Genomic DNA, 6,764 nt, shown 5'->3' on the forward strand with positions numbered 1-6,764 from the left:
AGTTGAATATTAAAAAAGCAGCCTGCACAGACTGTGAAGCTAGAAAGTAAAATTAAATGGACCACGGTACTTTGGTGGCTACCTATGCCTCCCCCCCCCCCGCCCTCCACTTGTAGTTGAATATAAAAAAAGCAGCCTGCATAGAGAGTAGAACTAGAAATTCGAATATACAAAGAAATGGACAAAGGCAGTTTGGTATCTGTCTGCATCAGATCCCCTCTCCACTAGGATTAAAAATAGAAAACTATTCAGCTGTTATATAATCTGGAATATAAATAGAAATTGAGAAAGGCAATTTGGTATCTGTCTGCATCATAATCATCAACATCCTCATTAGCGCCCTCGTCACCTCCATAAATCTCCCGCTCATCCTCTTCTATTTCCAAAGTGGCATCCTCAATTTGTGTATCACCGGCTACACTCGGGCTGTTCAGGTACACATCAGCAGAACTGCTGAAAGGGCCCTTCTTTATGGGTACACTAACAGAATGCTCACGATTAGACATACCACTGTTGGATGGACTCTCCACAGGGATTGGTGTCATTTGTGAATCAGAGCAAACATTATCCTCTAATGCCTTACTGTTATCTTGCAGCTCGGCTTTGACGCGTAACAGTAGTTGTGCACCAACTGTAGGCTCGGTAACTTTTTGGGATCTGCCAGTAATAGCCAAAGGTGAAGGCCTCATTCTCTCTTTGCCACTGCGTGTGTAGAATGGCATGTTGGCAATTTTTTTTTATCGGCACTTAACTTTTGCTCAGTAACACTTCCTTTTCGCTTCAACACAGTAATTTTTATTTTTTATTTTGTTTTTTGGACTGATTTCGAAACACTCTGTAGTTTGACATCACCTTGCCCAGATGACGTACTGGGAACACTAACATCAGGACTGGTGACAGAACCTGATTGCTCATTCTGATCATATGTGGACTGCTTTGAATCCATTCTGAGCGCGAAGCACTTGTAGTGGTAAAAATTATTTGGTAAGATACTGCTGACAAATATGACTTTTGACAGCCAGAAATATTTATGCACAATTATGGGGGACACCCCAAAAGCACTGGGGAGAGCCAAATATTACAAAAATAAAATAAACCTCTATCCTCCTCTCTTCTCTAGCGATTTTTGTTACAGCAATTGGAAGAAGAATATTGTATTCTCTGTCCCTGCTCTAATCAGCCTATGACTACACCCTGCTCTCTCCCTCTGTCAAATGGCGATGGATTGCTGTAGAGGCGTGTATTTATAATCTTGAAGTATCGCGAGAACCGAGCCACGTGATCCGACGACGTCACAATGACATTCGGCCTCGATTTGGATTCGGAGCGGGCGAGAGAGTATCGTGCTACTTAGCTCGGTACTCGGATACCCAAAGTTCGGGTGGGTTCGGTTCTCGGGGAACCGGACCCGCCCATCTTTACTTATAGTTGAGCATGGCAATAAATTTTGCGCCACCGGGGGCATGGCTTTGCCTCATTGGGGAGTGTATAGCAGATGAAAAGCGCTAGGCCACCCTCCTACAGAAAAACCCTGCATTGCTGTGTACACCATTGACAGAAGTGTGCAGTGCCCGCTCACCGGAGCGTGACATATGTCCCAACAGTCCTGACTTTCAGGACAGCAGCACAGTGACCTCATAATGCCTCTTAGTTGTGCCCTCATAGTAGAGGCCCAGTAAATACTGTGGTAAATAGTCCTGCCCACAATTTATAACATACCACATAATAGAGTCCCCAATTCATATTATAGGGGTGTGGCCAACAACTAGAGAGGTGTAACCAAACCACCAGAGAGGGTGTGGTAAGCTCACAAAGGACATCTAGCACCATAGTGTAGTATATAAGCAATGCAGTGTGTACATGAAGAGTTCACATACTTAGCCTGCCCCTTACATTGGGAAGAACAGTCACCAAAAATTGGGATTGTCCCACTAGAATCAGAACATTTGACAGACTGTCCTGCTCTCTCTTACCTGTTCTTGTAACTTTCACCACCTGTGGCTGCTGGTTTCTTTAGTTGCGGCTTGTCGGGATCCTGGAATGTTTTGGGCCCTATTTGTGAAAAAAATGGGTACATTTAGAAATTTCCAACCAGCCGCAGCGTTAAATCAATATCACTCACAAGTAATAATTAGGCCTTCCTCCAGCCCCAACATTAAAATAGTAGTATTCCCATTTATTAAATAAACCTATTTCCCTCCCTCCAAACAGCCCCAGCAAATCCGTAATGCAGGTGTCCTAATGAGAGCTCAGGGAGGACAGAAACCTCCCGTGAAGCAGAAGGGCAAAATAAATCAAGAGAAAAACCACTACTACTTGAACAGTCGGGGGGAACCTTCCCGAAAACCCACCCCCCTGCGCTAACTTAGTGCCCACCCTAGCGGCGCTGTCAAAGAAGCGTCCGCCGCGGCTGCTGTATAGGACAGTGCCGCTAGGGTGGGCACTAAGTTAGCGCAGGGGGGTGGGTTTCCAGAGACTCAGAAACTTCCCCCTGCGTGCGCCACTGACATTACCTTGTATATTTTTTTTGGGGGGGAAGGTTTCCCCCGACTGTTCAAGTAGTAGTGGTTTCTCTCTTGATTTATTTTGCCCTTCTGCTCCACGGGAGGTTTCTGTCCTCCCTGAGCTCGCCTTAGGACACCTGCGTTACGGGTTGACAGGTGTACCGCCCAAGTCAAACTCCCCACCTGCCACTGCCCTCGGAGCCGGTAAATAGTATTTACATTTCATAAATATACCTATTTTCCGCAACCATCACTGCCATTAAATAATTCATAGTCACATTTAATAAAGAGACCTCATTCTCTCCAAACTCACGCGCACATTCAATAGTCCTCAAACCACCCCATCTTAAATTAATAGTCCCCACTATTAAACTCCCCCACCATCACCCTACAAACAAAATAGCACTGATTAATTAGCCACCACCTACACACACACTACATTTCCACAAGCCCCACACACACACACATTACTGTGCCCCTTCATCATCACCACGCTGTGCATCATTATGATCATACTGTTCCCCTTCATGCTGCTTTTTTCCCCCTTCACCTGGCCCCCCTTCATCGCACTGTGCCATGCTGCTCCCAACTCTCCTTCATCGCACTGTGCCTTTCTCTCCCCCCCTTTTCATCCCACTGTGCCTTTCTCTCCCTCCTTTTTCATCACACTCTGCTTTTCTACATTCTACCGTTCCTTTACTTACCTTTGTATTGGCTTCTTTCATCTCTTTTCACGCCCGATATTTAGTATCGAACAGAGCAGGGAGAAGGGAAGAGGGATGACAGGCGCTGCGAAAATTTCTTTTTTTTTTTAGGTGCTCTGCTCCCCCCGCCAACTAAGGGGCCACCGACCCCCCAACGCTGCTGCTGCTGCAAATAAGACAAAATAAAATACAATTTTGGTTTTAAAAAAAAACAACAAAAAACAAAAACAAAAAAAACAAAAACAGGTGGGCATTGAGGGCCCGGGCGGGCTTCCTGGCATGTCCGATGCCGGGTAATTAGTACCCGAACCCCCCACTCGGCGGCCCTTGGTAATGTTTTACATCTATGATCCATCATACCATTAGATGCATTCATGAATAGGATTTTACAATCAGGTTAGTGACATATTATTGATTGTCGTAAGGTCCAACCTATTTAGGTGAAAATATATATATATATATAACTCACCTACTGAGATCCCTGAATATATATGTGATTCTGTTGAACACAAATAGATATTAGTTACTGATTTTACTGTTATAAACTTAGTTTACAGACTTAATTGTAACTTGGAACATTGTATCTTGTACCACAGCTTTATTGTCCAAAATATCCCAATTCACTGAGGTATATGTCCAATATCACTAGAAAATATAATCGTACAGTTAAAATAAATATACAAAGATGCTGTAAAAGGTGCAAGAAGACAATTTCTGTGTATCTAATAAAAATAGTAAGCTTATGTGAGGAGCTAACCACAATGTAAGCATATAAAATCGCCCAATTAAGTGATCTAGCATTACACCAAACAGGACTGTAATGACATTGTGCCTGCCTGATTCATTAAGTAAAGTTAAGCAAAAAAAATTTCTTACTCAAGTTTTCTGGACAAAAACATGTTGCAATGCCAGGGGTGCAAATCAATTTATTATTTTGCACATAAGGAAAATACTGTCTGTTTTTTTTCATGTAGCACACAAATACTTGATAGCTTATTTGTACACTGAAATTTAAAGTTCATCAAGGACATGCCCTACCCCAACTCTAAATCTTCTATCACATTTTAAATTTACCTCCCCCTCCAATGCAACATGGTTTTGCCTTACTTGCTTACCTTTGCTTAACTTTCCTTAATGAATCAGGCCCATTGTATTTAAATACATATACTTTAACATAGAGTTGGTCCCCCTTTTGCAGCAATAACAGCTTCCACTCTTCTTGAAAGGCTTTCCAGAAGATGTTGGAGTGTTTCTATGTGACAATTTGTGCCCATTCATGCTGTAGAACATTTATGAAGTCAGGCACTGATGTTGGATAAGAAGACCTGGCTCGCAATCTCCGTTCCAGTTCATCCCAAAGGTGTTCGATGGAGTTGAGGTCAGTCAAGTTCTTCCACACCAAACTCATCAAACCATGTCTTTGTAGTCCTTGCTTTTTTGCACTGGGGCACAGTCATGTTGGAATAGAAAAGGGCCATCCCCAAACTGTTGCCACAAACTTGGAAGCATAGCATTGTCCAAAATGACTTGGTATGCTGAATCATTAAAATTGCACTTCACTGGAGATAAAGGGCCTAGCCCAAACCCTGAAAAACAGCCCCATACCATAATCCCACCACCACCAAACTTCACAGTTGGCGTAATGCATTCAGGCAGGTAATGTTCTCCCGGCATCCCCCAAAACCCAGACTTGCCCACCTGACTGCCAAACAAAGAAGCATGATTCTTCACCCCACAGAACTTGTTTCCACTTCTCCTCAGTCTAGTGTCAGTGTGCTTTACGCCACTCCATCTGACACTTGGCATTGGTCTTGGTGATGTGAGGCTTGCATGCAGCAGCTCGGCCATGGAGAACCATTACATTAAGCTCCCACTGCACAGTTTTTGTACTTACATTAATGTCAGTGGTAGTTCCGAACTCTTCAGTTATGGAATCAGCAGAGCATTGCCAACTTTTACGCATAATGCGCCTTAGCAGTCGTTGACCCCGCTCTGCGATTTTACGTGATCTTCGGCTTCGTGGCCGAGTTGCTGTTGTTCCTAAATGCTTCCACTTCTTAATAACATCACTTACAGTTGACCGTGGAATATCCAGCAGGGTCTTATTGCAATGATAATATTCTATCACAGTATCATGCTTGAAGTCACTGAACTCTTCAGAACGACCAATTTTGTACCACAAATGTTTGCAAATGGAGACTGCATGGCTGGGTGCTTGATTTTATACACCTGGCTTCTTGATTTTAATATATATATATATATATATATATATATTATATACACACACACACACACACATACATACACACACACACATTGGATATAAAAATCAGTATGTTTTTAGTGTATGCTGTACATACAATCCGTTTTTTTATAGTTTCTCTTACTTACAAACACATATTCTCTGCTATCTAGTGGCACACTTACATGTAGTTTTTAATACAAAGAAGATGCCGTGACAGTCATCCCTATCAGTCAACACTTTACACATGCCCTGTAACTGGTGCAAATGATACGGCTAAAAAATATGTACTTAGGTGAAACTTAGATCTTGAATCGGCGTTGGCACGCCCTTACTGTACATTGCCGTGTTCACAACTTTCAGGTCGTAGCCAGTACTAAGTGTCATTTGCATCCTGACATGAATTGCATGCAATTACGCTAATTGGCGTAGAGTCCATTTCTGAATATGTTCAGAGCTATGTCACATAAAGGGACTTGCGTCCGAAGATGAATTTAGGCCATCTACAAGGCCTTTAATGAGGAGATTTGAATGATCAGGGCGCCATACTTATCCCTTCCGTATGGTACACCACTACTGCTTTAGCCCAGTGTCAATATGATCAGTTTATAATTATGCTTTGTCTTCTATCCCTCAGCCAGTGCTCTAACTATATACATAATTTCCCCCCTGGGCCTAGTATCATCAATTATATATCACACTGTTTGTTGATCCTTTTTAAATCCATGTTTACGCTGTGTTCTCATTTTTTTTCTACAATATCTTTCTTAATACCATCACGCAATATCCCTCCAATAATTTAACCACGGCTGAAGTCATGCTTACAGGTCTATAATTTCCTGATTCAGGCTCCACTTTCCATATTGGCACCACATTCACTTTCTACTAATCTTGTGACATATGAGATTATGAGGGAGTCTGTCAATTTAGGAAATGGCGAGCTATCAATGGCTATACTTTCCTTAACACGTATGCGTAGATGCTATCTGAGCTAGGTGCTTTCTCTATCATATGTCCATGTAGAGATGTTCACTGAACCCTGTGTTTTGGTGTTGGTTTTGGATCTGGATTAAGTTCGTGTTTTGGTTCTTATTTTGGCAACACCGCCCTTGCGCGTTTTGGATTTGGATCTGTATTTTAATGGATTCCTCTTGGCCAGGAGCGCCCTCCTGGCCAAGAAGAAATAAAGACTGCAAGCAGCAAGGGGGGCTTTTTGCCCAAGAAGAACAGAAGAAATTTCAAGCAGGGACTATTGGATGTACAAAAATTATTTAGGACTTTATCAAGCCAGATTATTGGATACAAAAATTTTTG

This window comes from Mixophyes fleayi, chromosome 7 (assembly GCF_038048845.1).
Source record: "Mixophyes fleayi isolate aMixFle1 chromosome 7, aMixFle1.hap1, whole genome shotgun sequence".
Taxonomy (NCBI): Eukaryota; Metazoa; Chordata; class Amphibia; order Anura; family Limnodynastidae; genus Mixophyes; species Mixophyes fleayi.